Source organism: Hirundo rustica, chromosome 1, assembly GCF_015227805.2.
Source record: "Hirundo rustica isolate bHirRus1 chromosome 1, bHirRus1.pri.v3, whole genome shotgun sequence".
In the NCBI taxonomy this organism is placed as follows: domain Eukaryota; kingdom Metazoa; phylum Chordata; class Aves; order Passeriformes; family Hirundinidae; genus Hirundo; species Hirundo rustica.
The window spans coordinates 154,837,179-154,850,665 of record NC_053450.1 but is presented as its reverse complement, the minus strand read 5'-3'; positions in this window follow the sequence as shown (position 1 = coordinate 154,850,665).

The following is a 13,487-nucleotide window of genomic DNA, read 5'->3' as shown; positions in this document are numbered from 1 at the left end:
ATCATCCCACCAGGGATGTTTTTCCTGGAATGATATTCCATTGATTGCTCTCCGTAAAATGAGGTTTTGTTATTCTGCGGCGTCTACAAGGGTTTGCTTTTATCAATTTGAAATGTTCCCACCTGTTTTTTATGGGATTTAAAATATCGGGAACTCTCTGGAGATGCGTGGAGTCTCCTGAGAAGTTTGGGGGTTGCCTAAATATAGGGAAAAAATTCCATGTGAGGAATCCAATTAAAAGCACGGATGGATCCCCAGCTGATGGCTCCATATTTCTCTCTGCCCTGTTCCCACTCCTTGATTTGGATGCTCCTTGGGCTCCCTTCCTCCTCTGAGGATGGTTTTTGTCCTGAGGAATGGAGATTTACCCGGACTCCAAGGCCAGCTTAATCCCACAAAATGAAATATCCGCAGAGGGAAACAGGAATTCCCGATATCCCGCCCCTGGATTTCATTCCCGTGGATCTGTGCTCCGTGCAGATAAATCCATAGGGAAATAATAAATCAAGATAAGTCAATCAACAAATATCTGCCTTCCTCCGTGTTTACACCTTTCCAAGACAAGTACTTAGGCAAAAAAAAAAAAAAATTTGGAAGAGAGGCAGTGAGACTCCAATTAACAGGAAAATAATAGATATTTTTTGGAATTATCCTTTCTTTGTCCAGGAAAAACAACAGGATGAGGGCTGATTCCAACACAGCCCTCAAAGGACAACATTAGGTTTAAAAAATTTGGGGGACTAAACAACCCTAATGGAGATTATGTGTTAAAATTTGCATTTTAGCTCACTTAACTCCTTATTAAAACTAAATTAATTTAATTGAAACCAATTAAATTAAACTTAAATTAATTCTATTTTTGCCAGATTGAACCTGCCTGTATTTGATATTTTTGTATCCGATTAAAATTGACCTCTCGGCTCTACTCTTCTTTGCGCAGGATTAAGGGAGGATTTGGATAATTGGGATTATGTCATGGATTAAACGGCATTTGGGGATAATTGCATCCTGGAGTAATCTTGGAAACCTTCCTGGAGCATTCCTGGAAATCTTCCTGGAGCATTCCCTTCCCTTCCCTTCCCTTCCCTTCCCTTCCCTTCCCTTCCCTTCCCTTCCCTTCCCTTCCCTTCCCTTCCCTTCCCTTCCCTTCCCTTCCCTTCCCTTCCCTTCCCTTCCCTTCCCTTCCCTTCCCTTCCCTTCCCTTCCCTTCCTTCCCTTCCCTTCCCTTCCCTTCCCTTCCCTTCCCTTCCCTTCCCTTCCCTTCCCTTCCCTTCCCTTCCCTTCCCTTCCCGTCCCGTCCCGTCCCGTCCCTTCCCGTCCCGTCCCGTCCCGTCCCGTCCCATCCCATCCCATGGATCCCATCCCATCCCATCCCATCCCATCCCATCCCATGGATCCCATCCCATGGATCCCATCCCATCCCATCCCATCCCATCCCATCCCATCCCATCCCATCCCATCCCATCCCATCCCATCCCATGGATCCCATCCCATCCCATCCCATCCTATCCCATCCCATCCCATCCCATGGATCCCATCCCATCCCATCCCATCCCATCCCATCCCATCCCATCCCATCCCATCCCATCCCATCCCATCCCATGGATCCCATGGATCCCATCCCATCCCATCCCATCCCATCCCATCCCATCCCATCCCATCCCATCCCATCCCATGGATCCCATCCCATCCCATCCCATCCCATCCCATGGATGTGTGGCACGGGTTGAGTCCTTCTCGGCAGATCCAAGCCGTTTTTGGCAAATCCGGCTTTTAGGCTCAGCCCGTGGTCTTGGCTTTGTCCCCAGACCAGCCGGGGCGAGGGAAGGTCACGAAGGACGACCTCCAGCCCCTCCATCCCGATCCATCCGGAGCGCTTCTGGAGAGCCCCGGAGAAATTCCAATGTGCTCCATTTTCGACTGGAAGCCGCCAAGCCAAACAAAGCTCCCGTAGCCGCACGAGTGGAATCCACGTGTTTTTATGGAGCGCTCCTTTCGGATGGATCCGCTGAGGAATTGTGCTGATTTTGAAGGAAAACCATCCACGAAGGAGCTGCCAAGATCTCGTTATTGAAAAACAAAAATTAATTTTTTTTTTCCCTTTCCCTTTTCCTTTTTTTTTTTTTTTTTTCCCCTAAAAGAGAGGGGAAAAAAAAAAAAAATCCCTATAAATAACTGCACTGTACTGCTCTGTCTGAAAATCCAGGGAATATTTTACAAGCGGGACTCGGAGCCAGAACTCGGGACCTGCAGATGGGAGCCGTTTGAAAATGTGGGGAAATCATAAAACCAGGAATGTCTCAGCTTTAAAAATTAAAAAAAAAAAAAAAAAAAAAAAAAAAAAAATCGAACAGGGAATCCGAACCCTCTGGTCCGTATTCCCGTTTTTTAATGGATTAAGTACAGGGGAAGCATTCCTTAATCTGGGGGTGCTCGGAAGGGCCAGGGAAGGATCGGAGCGTTAATTAAAAGCGGCGGAAATTAATCAAATTTAAAATGAGAGGGTGGGAATTGGAATGTCCAAAAGTGTTATTTAATTTTATTCCAATCTTTTTCTGCTCGGGATTCAGGGTGACCTGGGATGAAGGATGGTTTTGAGTCGCTTGTGGATGTGGGTCGGTTTTTCAGAGATGGGAAAAATCACGGAATTCCGGGGTGGTTTGTGTTGGAAGGGACCCTAATTCCCATCCAATTCCATGGGCATGGACATCTCCCACTATCCCAGGGTGCTCCAAATTCCATCCAACCTGGCCTTGGACACTTCCAGGAGCAGCCACAGCTTCTCTGGGAATTCCATCCCAGCCCCTCCCCACATTCCCAGCCAGGAATTCCTTCCCAATATCCCAACCTGTCAGGTTGAAGCCATTCCCTGCGTCCTGTCCCTCCATCCCATGGGAATTGTCTCTCTCCATCTTTCCTGCAGCTCCTTCAGGTCCTGGAAGGTCACACTGAGGTCACCCCAGAGCTTCTCCTCTCCAGGTGAACATTCCCAGCTCTCCCAGCAGAGCTGCTCCGTCCCTGGGATCATCCCGGAGCCTCCTCTGGATCTCTCCAGCAGCTCCAGCTCCTTCCCGTGCTGGATCCAGGAATGGGGCGGCTCTGCGGGTGGGGCCTCACCCGAGCACAGGGGCAGGACGGATCGACACCATCACGGAGCCTCGTTTTGTTCTTCCAGGGAATTCCAAAATTCCACCCCCGGCTGTTTTTCCGCACCGCCCGATCCCACCCGTCTGGAGACTTCGGAATGACTTCGTTAAACCTGAGGGAGAGCGAAACAAATCCGGGACGGGTTTGGGTGGGAATGGAATTTAAAGCTCATCCCATTCCACATTTTCCATGGGCAGGGACATCTCCCGCTATCCCGGGCCGCTCCAAGCTCTGTCCAACCAAATCCCACCACCAGAGCAGATTTGTCGTTTCGTTGTTTTATCACCAAAATCATTAACAAAACGAACCAAATCCACAAAACCCCGAAGCGATGCCGGAGTTTTTTTTTTTTGCTGGATCCGCTCACCCTTGCAGCGCTTTGCACACCAACGCCCAGGAATTCCAGCCCGGGGAGCGATTATCTGGGAATTGGAGGGCCTGGAATTCCTTTCCTAGCGAGGAATAATCAGGAGAAGGAGATCTTTTCATTTGCGGGAATGATTTGAGCCCCCTAAAGCTCCGAGGAGAAGGAGCTGGCAGCTCTGAGGTTGCTAATGAGGGAATCTTCATGGAGCTTCCCGCTGGGAGAAAGGGAAGAATCTGGGATTTATTTCTCCGTGCAGTTTGGGCTTGGCAGCCAGAGGTGAAATTAAGACAGCAAAGAAAAAAAAAAAAAAAAAAAAAAAAAAAATCCAAAAATCAGGCGCCGTCAGCAAATCGGAGGCTGTGGAGCAGAGAGGGATGGGAATTTAACGGGAGAAAGAGGGAAAATGAGGGGGAAAAGGGGTCCTGGGAGAGGGGATCCACAGTTCTTTCCAAATATTAGCAGCAAATCCAGGTTTCCTCTTCCAGGCTGGAGATTTGAGCCCGAGGACCCTGAAGCAGGGAGAAGTTATCCAAAACATCCTTAGGAAAAGTCTGGGAGGTGAGGATGCGGAGGTTGGAATGATGTGATCCTAAAGGTCCCTTCCAAGCCAACCCGTCCCATGATTCTATGGATCGGAGGAATTGAAATCCAGCTGGAGCGTTTCCACGGGCTGAGGGAAAGTAAAGGATTTTTGGAGCTTTCCATGTTGGCATTTTTTAAAGGGAAATCTCCATTTTTAAGGGAATTCTCCATTTCTAAAGAGAATTTTCCATTTTTAAGGGAATTCTCCCATTTTTAAAGGGATTTCTCAATTTTTCTATGGGAATTTCCTTTTTTTTTTTTTTTTTTTAAATCCATTTTAAAAGGGAATTTTTCATTTTTAAGGAGAATTCTCAATTTTAAAGGGAACTGTCAATTTTTAAAGAGAATTTTCAATTCTGAAAGGCAATTTTCATTTTTTCCCCCAAGGAAATTCTCCATTTTGAAAGAGAACCTTCAATTTTCAAAGAGAAATACCATTTTTAAAGGATTTTTTTTTTTTTAAGAGGAATTATCCATTTTTAAGGATATTTTTAAGATTTTTAAGGATTTTTAAGAATTCCCAAATTTTTAAAGGGAATTCTCAATTTTTAAGGGGATGTCTCCATTTTTTAAAGGGAATTCTCCATTTTTCTAAGGGAATTCTCCATTTTTTAGAGAGATTTTTCCATTTTTACAGGGACTTCTCCATTTCTCAATGGAATTCTCCATGGAATTCTCTATTTTCAAGGGAAGTCTCCATTTTTCGCGGGAATTCCTAAAATCTCTTCCTTAATTCCGGAGACCGAAGGATGGACGAGACCAAACCGGGAATTCTGTGCGGATCAAACTCGGTTTGGGCTCTTCCGAGGGAAAAGCGGCCCCTAAAGAGGCTGGGAAAATCCCGGGATTTTCCAAGGTCTGAGTCCTCAGGGGTGATGGTGTGTTTAAACCCGGACCTGGTTCGGAGGAGAATATCCCTCCGTGCGTCCCGGCTGGAAATGAAACATTTTATTCCAATTCCGATTCCAATTCCGATTCCGATTCCGTTTCCAATTCTGATTCCAATTCTGATTCCAATTCCAATTCCAATTCCGATTCCAATTCTGATTCCAATTCCAATTCCAATTCCAATTCCAATTCCGATTCCGATTCCAGTTCCAATTCCAATTCCAATTCCGATTCCGATTCCAGTTCCAATTCCAATTCCAATTCCGATTCCGATTCCAGTTCCAATTCCAATTCCAATTCCAATTCCAGTTCCAATTCCGATTCCAATTCCAATTCCAATTCCGGACTGCGAAGTCCTTATCCCACGCTTCACCGGGCCCGGCTTTAGCAGATTTTGGCAGGGCGCAAACTCCTGGTTACGTTTTGAAACCCAAAACCTTCCCCGATTCCCTCGCGAGGAGCCGGGGCCTGGATTTACAGCCCCCCAAAAATCCAGAGCTCCCCGCTCCCACCCGTCCTGGTGCTCTCCTGGGAGCAAAGTCTGGAGGTTTTTTTTTTGTTTTGTTTTGTTTTTTTTTTGGAACTCGGCATTTTTGTGGTTGTAAAACGAAGCGTTTCCTCCCAAACCACTTCTGAGGAGGGGAAAAAAAAAAAAAAAAGGTGAGTTTTGAGAGCCAGGCTGCTGGAGTGGTTTGCTGGTCTCATTTTGGGCGGTTTTGTTCAAAGCCAGGGCTGATTTCGGATTTCAGTTCCCAAAATCCGTTGGCTACGATCTGAAAATAGAAACCCTCGGCCGCTCAGAGCCAGAGATTTTTTTTTTTTTTTAAACCTATTTTATTTTTTCTCCCCCCCCTTTTTTTTTTTTTTTTTTTTTTTTTTTTTTTTTAAATGAAAGCCAGAAACTCATTCCGGGGGGGACAGCAGGGAGAACGTCTCGATCCATTCCAGTTTTTCTATCCTTGATTATTTAATAAAGATGAGAATTTTTCAATTTTTTTTTATTTTTATTTTTGGCTCCTCCAAAGCTTCTAACACTCCTAAAAGACGGTGTTTAATTAGCGCAGAAGGTTTTAATGAGGGTGGAGCACTCGTGCATCTGGAGATGGGGAAGGACTGGGAACGTTTTCACGCTGACAGAGAGGGAAAACCAACTTCCATCGTTTTTCACTCTTTATTTTAAGCGTCCCCATCTGCCTTGTAAATCCCCCCTTGGCTGCTGCGGAATGGAGCCCTCTTCCCTAAAATCCTGCTTTTCTTGAGGAGAAATCCAGCTCGACGTGTCATTTGATCCCAAATCCAGATGTTCGCCGAGTCCAAATCCAATAAACCCCAATCCCGGCCCTCCGAAGGAATTGCCTGGTGGTTTCGGACCTTTTTTGCTGGGAGGAAATTTGGGAATCATTCCATGCTGAGAGCCTGGATTAACTTCAGGATTAGGATAACGGGGATGGATTGGACATGGAGTGACATCAGCAGCGACTCCGCTCTCGCTGGTGTAAAGGAAAACACCGGGAACACATTCCCTGTGAATGGCTTCCAGCCGGAGCCGGATTCATCCCGAAATTCACAGATGTCTTTTCCACTGGCCCGGGATCACAAAACGAAGCTTTTTTTTATTCCCAACTTCCTGGCTCCCGCTTCAGCTCCGTGCTTAAAGCCTCTCCCCTTGGAAGTTCAGCTGGCAGAGGATGCGGTGAAATGAAGGATGAGGGACAACTTCCAGCGGATCATCCCATCCCAGCTGGCTTCGGGAAGCAGCAGGGACGACTCCCACCATCCCAGGCTGATCCAAGCCCTCTCCAGCCCGGCCTTGGACACTTCCAGGGATGGGCCAGCCACAGCTTTTCCGGGAAATCCAATCCATGGCTCTCCCAGGGAATTATTCCTCCTCAAAATCCCATCTAACGCTACTCTCATTCAGGCCGAAGCCTTGTCAAGACATTGCTACTGTTAGATGTTTATTACTGTTTATTATTATTATTATTATTATTATTATTACTATTATTATTATTATTGCTAGATATTTATCTATTCGATATTTATTGATTGTTAGATGTTTATTATTGCTGGTTGTTTACTACTGTTAGATAATGATCTGCTATTGAATATCTGTGATTCGTAGATATTTGAAATAGAGACTCGACAAGGAAAAGGCTTTGTCAAACCTCTAAAGGGATGAAAGCGATTCCATAAGTTTTATCTTCCCTGTGTTTCCCGTTCCGTGGTGCCCAGGGTGCAGCTCTGAGCTCACAGCCAGGGTCACTCAGCTCCCTGCACACAGCAGCCACACAAAACAAATCCTGCTCCTGCTGCACACCAAGGACACCTGGGACAAGTGCTCAGCCCAAAAGCACAAACAGCGGTGGCTGGAGGGAGAAAACAAGAAGGATGGGACTGGAGAACCTGGAGCTGGGATTGGACAATTCAACCCCAATGTGCAAATGGACCAAAACTGATCAAAGTGTGAGACCTCGTGACCCTGTGTCCATTTTGTGTCCATTTTGTGTCCATTTTGTGACCATTTTGTGACCATTTTTTGTCCATTTTGTGACCATTTTGTGTCCATTTTGTGTCCATTTTGTGTCCATTTTGGATCCATTTTGTGACCATTTTGTGTCCATTTTGTGACCATTTTGTCTCCATTTTGTGTCCATTTTGTGCCCATTTTGTGCCCATTCTGTGTCCATTTTGTGCCCATTTTGTGACCATTTTGTGTCCATTTTGTGTCCATTTTGTGTCATTTTGTGTCCATTTTGTGTCATTTTGTGACCATTTTGTGTCCATTTTGTGCCCATTTTGTGCCCATTTTGGGTCCATTTTGTGCCCATTTGGGGTCCATTTTGTGACCATTTTTTGACCATTTTGTGTCCATTTTGTGTCCATTTTGTGCCCATTTTGTGCCCATTTTGGTTCCACCCTGGGTGTGTCCCTGGCCAGGCTCTTGTCCTGCCCAAGGTGGATCCTTAAAGGCCTTTCAATAAATCTCTGCTTTATTCTCCAGCTCTGTCCAGTCCCTGTTCCAGCTCAGCATTCCCAAGGAATCACTGTCTCTCCAAGCTTTTACGAGCAGTTCCTCTCTGGAATTTTTGCGGGCCTCCCTTCAGGATTGCTCCAGGGATTTTTGTGGTTCTCGCTGAGCATAGGAAATAATTCTGCTCAGCTTGATAAAATCCCAAAGAAATTCAGTCCCTGACACCGTGTGGAGGCAGCTAAAGGAAAAGGAGAAGTGTGGATGCGCAGCAGGAAATTGTTTTCCCTCAAAACCAAAGAAATACGGATATTTTATCAGGATTAGAAACTGTTCCTGTTGTCCCTTTCCCTCACAAACTGAGCTTCCTGTTCTCTCTTTGCTCACCTCTCTTTTCCACGCACAAAAATTCACTTGTATTTAATTTAATCACCTTTTGAAAAGCTGGATTTAATCCCTTGGGAAGCGTTTTAAAAGGGGGTTACGGATTCCTTTGTCTGCGACAGGTGCTCAGTGATGGAATTCCTGAATTCCCACACAGATCCCAGGCCTGAGGCTCCTTGAACCGGGTTTATTTTGAGGATCTGGGAAGAACATCCTGAAATCTCTGGGAGCCGAGGAGAGTCAGTTCCCAGAGAAAAGGAAAGAGGGAATTTGTTGAAATTGGAAGCAAGGAAAAAAAAAAAAAACCCGTTCACCAGAGAGGTTGTGCAGTGGTGGAGCCCATTCCTGAGGGGTTCAAAGCCCGATGGATGTGGCACCTGGGGACACGGTCAGGGGTGGCCTCGGCAGTGCTGGATCAATTCCTGGACTTGATGATCCCAAAGGTCTTATCCAGCCTCGACAATTCCAGGGTTCCCTGCTCATTGAAGTCTCAATCTTCCTTTCTTTGCAACGAGCAGTGATTTTGGTTAATTTCGATTAACTTTACATGAGCCTAAGCAGATTAAACTCAGATCCACACGGACTCCGTCCTTTTTCTTTCCTTTTTTTTTTTTTTTTTTAAATGATGGAATAACCGGATTAAAATGATTCCAGCTGATAGAAAACCTCTCGTCTGCACCAAGCAGCTCCTCACGGACTGGCTCCTGCCACAGGAATGAAAATCAGCCTCTCCCCGAGCAGCTGCACAGCCCGGAACCGCTGCAAATAACGAGCCCGGGGTGATGAATCATCCCCAAATATTCCATGGCACGGCAGGGTGTCGCTTTTATCTTCTTTTTCTGCCAGGGCCGGGATTAAACGCACGAGACGGCTGTTTTAGTTTGGGCTCAGATGCTTATTAATTCTTATCTCTGTCACAGTCTCACGAGCTGTGAGTTCTGGCTCACAGAGTGAAAATGGCTCTGTCTCTAACTCTTCACAAGGACTTTGAAGCACAAACTGTCCAATTACGAGATGGCACCTGAATTATTTTCACTTTTAACCCAATCTCCAACCACCCCCGGCCCGCAGTGCGGATTTTTCTGCCCAGTTCCAAAATCCCACCCAGAGCCGTGGAGAAGGAGGTGAAAAAGAAGGACTCAGCCTCTGCCCTAAATCCTGCATCCTGCTTTATCTCTGTTCCTGCATTCCGAACCCTCCGGCTCTGAGTTTTGCCCCCTGTGCTGTCACACACTTCTACTGAACTCCACAGCCACAATCCCAGCGCTGTCACTCCATTTTGGGAGCTGTTCCACGGCCTCAGGTCAGTGCAGGGTTTGCCGGGGGGTCAGAGCCTGGAGGCACAGAAATCCTGGAATTCCCAGTGCCCAGGGTTCCAACAGCAGGGGAGAAGTTCAGCGGGATATCCGCACGGATCACGGGGAGAGAACATCCTCAGCCGTGATCCGGCAGAGAACTGAACAACTGAACACAGGAGTGGATGAAATCCGTGGATTCTACTCACGTGGGAAGCACCAAAAAAACCAAAAAAAAAATTATTCCGGAGGATGGAGGATTTGTGGAAGTGGGCCAGGAGAGGCGAAGGAGCAGGGAGAGGTGGGAGCGATCCGAAGGGATAATCGGGAATTTCCCGGGCCAAAGGAGATGGGAGGGACAACGAAGGAAACGAAGCTGCAAAATGTGAAGGAAAGGTAACGGAATGCGACGGAAAAAAATTCCCTGCAACGGAATTCCCAGAGAAGCTGTGGCTGCCCAGGACCCCTGGAAGTGCCCAGGGCTGGATAACCTCCGGTGGTGGAAGGTGTCCCTGCCCATGGAAGGGGTGGATTGGGACGGGGTCTGAGGTCCCACCCGAAGCACTCCAGGAGAATTCCAGCAGGGTGACCCCAAACCCCTGCCCTTGGTGCCAAGCCCCCGCAGGCAGGAATCGGGAATCTGCGGCTCCAGAAAACACAGCTCCCTTTCAGGACCTTGAACAATCAGGGAACGCTCTGTTTTAAAAGGGAATTCTCCGATTCAAAAGGGAATTCCCCATTTTGAAAGGGAATTTTCCATTTTGAAAGGGAATTCCCCATTTTTCAAGGGAATTCCCCATTTTGAAAGGGAATTCCCCACTTTGAAAGGGAATTTTCCATTTTTCAAGGGAATCCTGCATTCTGAAAGGGAATTCTCAATTTTTCAAGGGAATTCCCCACTTTGAAAGGGAATTCTGCATTTTTCAAGGGAATTCCCCATTTTTTCAAGGGAATTCCCCATTTTCAAAGTGAATTCTGCATTTTCAAAGGGAGCTCTCCATTTTCCAAGGAAGTTTTCCTGCTTTCCGCTGGGATTCAGGTGGTTGAAGGCAGCAACCGGATGTCCTCAAGGAAAGAGAGGTGCTGCAGCCGATTTCCTGGCACCAGGAAGGAGATCCACCTCCCCAAAATCCCCCGGAATGCGCAAAAATCCCTTTTCCCTGGCTGGCATGGGACTGTCCCTCAGGAGGAGCGGGCGCCTTGTCCGGCTGTGTCCCAGCTCCCGCTCAGATCCCTGCGGGAAACGCGGATTCCCGGGCTCCAAACTCGCTGCTTCTCCTGCGGCCTCCACCAGAGCAGGCAAAGAGCCTCTTATCAATTCACAGTCACCTCTTATCAATTCACAATCAACCACCTCTTATCAATTCACAATCAATCACCTCTTATCAATTCACAGTCACCTCTTATCAATTCACAATCAATCACCTGTTAACAATTCACAATCTCCTCTTATCAATTCACAATCAATCACCTCTTATCAATTCACAATCACATCTTATCAATTCACAATCAATCACCTGTTAACAATTCACAATCTCCTCTTATCAATTCACAATCAATCACCTCTTATCAATTCACAATCTCCTCTTATCAATTCACAGTCAATCACCTCTTATCAATTCACAACCACCTCTTATCAATTCACAGTCAATCACCTCTTATCAATTCACAATCTCCTCTTATCAATTCACAGTCAATCACCTCTTATCAATTCACAATCTCCTCTTATCAATTCACAATCAACCACCGCTTATCAATTCACAATCTCCTCTTATCAATTCACAATCAATCACCCCTTATCAATTCACAATCACTTCTTATCGATTCACAAACACATCTTATCAATTCACAATCACCTCTTATCAATTCACAATGAATCACCTCTTATCAATTCACAATCACCTCTTATCAATTCACAATGAATCACCTCTTATCAATTCACAATCACCTCTTATCAATTCACAATCAACCACCTCTTATCAATTCACAATCAACCACCTCTTATCAATTCACAATCAATCACCTCTTATCAATTCACAATCACCTCTTATCAATTCACAATCAATCACCTCTTATCAATTCACAATCTCCTCTTATCAATTCACAATCTCCTCTTATCAATTCACAATCATCTCTTAACAATTCACAATCAACCACATTTTATCAATCCATAATCACCTCTTATCAATTCAGAATCACATCTTATCAACTCACAATCAATCACCTAGCAATTCATAATCACCTCTTATCTATTCACAATCAGCTCTTATCAATTCACAAAATTGATCGTCTCTTATAAACTCCACGATCACATCTTATCAATTCAGAATCACATCTTATCAACGCAAAATCAATCACTTATCAATTAATAATCACCCGTTATCAATTCACAATCAATCCCCTTATTAACTCAGTCACCCCTTATCAATTCACAATCACTTCTTATCAATTCACAAACACCTCTTATCAATTCATAACCAACCACCTCTTATCAATCCATAATCACCTCTTACCAATTCAAAATCACATCTTATCAATTCACCATCAATCACCTCTTATCAATTCACAATCATCTCTTATCAATCCATAATCACCTCTTATCATTTCACAATCACCTCTTATCAATTCACAAAATTAATCGTCTCATAAACTCCACGATCACATCTTATCAATTCACAATCACATCAACGCAAAATCAATCACTTATCAATTAATAATCACCCATTATCAATTCACAATCAATCCCCTTATTAACTCAGTGACCCCTTATCAATTCACAATCACTTCTTATCAATTTACAGTAATCTCTTATCAACCAATCACCACTTATCAGTTCACAATCACCACTCATCAACTCCTCAATCACCTCTTATCAACTCCACAATCATCGCTTATCAATTCACAATCACCTCTTATCAATTCACAATCACCTCTTATCAACCTCCCAATCACCTCTTATCAATTCACAATCAATCACCTCTTATCAACTCACCATCCCTTCTTGTAAATTCATTATCACATCTTATCAATTCACAATCAATTATCTCTTATCAACTCCACAATCATCGCTTATCAATTCACAATCAATCACCTCTTATCAACTCTCAATTACCTCTTATCAACTCCCAATCACCTCTTATCAATTCACAATCAATCACCTCTTATCAACTCCCTATCACCTCTTATCAATTCACAATCAATCACCTCTTATCAACTCACCATCCCTTCTTGCAAATTCATTATCACATCTTATCAATTCACAATCAATCATCTCTTATCAACTCCACAATCATCGCTTATCAATTCACAATCACATCTTATCAATTCACAATCAACCACCGCTTATCAATTCACAATCACCTCTTATCAATTCACAATCAACCACCGCTTATCAATTCACAATCACCTCTTATCAATTCACAATCACATCTTATCAATTCACAGTCAATCACCTCTTATCAATTCACTATCACTTATTATCAATTAATATTCAATCACCTCTTATCAGTTCACCACCAATCACCTCTTATCAATTCACAGTCTCCTCTTATCAATCCGTAATCACCTCTTCCCAATCCGCAATCCCTTCTTATCAATCTGCTGACCCAGAGCGTCCCAAAAAATTTCTGTTTTGGAATTCTCACCCAGAGCATCCCAAATAATTCCGTTTTGGAATGTTGACCCAGAGTGCCCCACCAAATTCTATTTTGGAATGCTCACCCAGAGACTCCCAAAAAATTCTGTTTTGGAATGTTGACCCGGAGTGCCACCAAATCCTGTTTTGGAATTCTCACCCAGAGTGTCCCAGAAAATTTTATTTTGGAATGTTGACCCAGAGTGCCCCAAAAAATTCTAT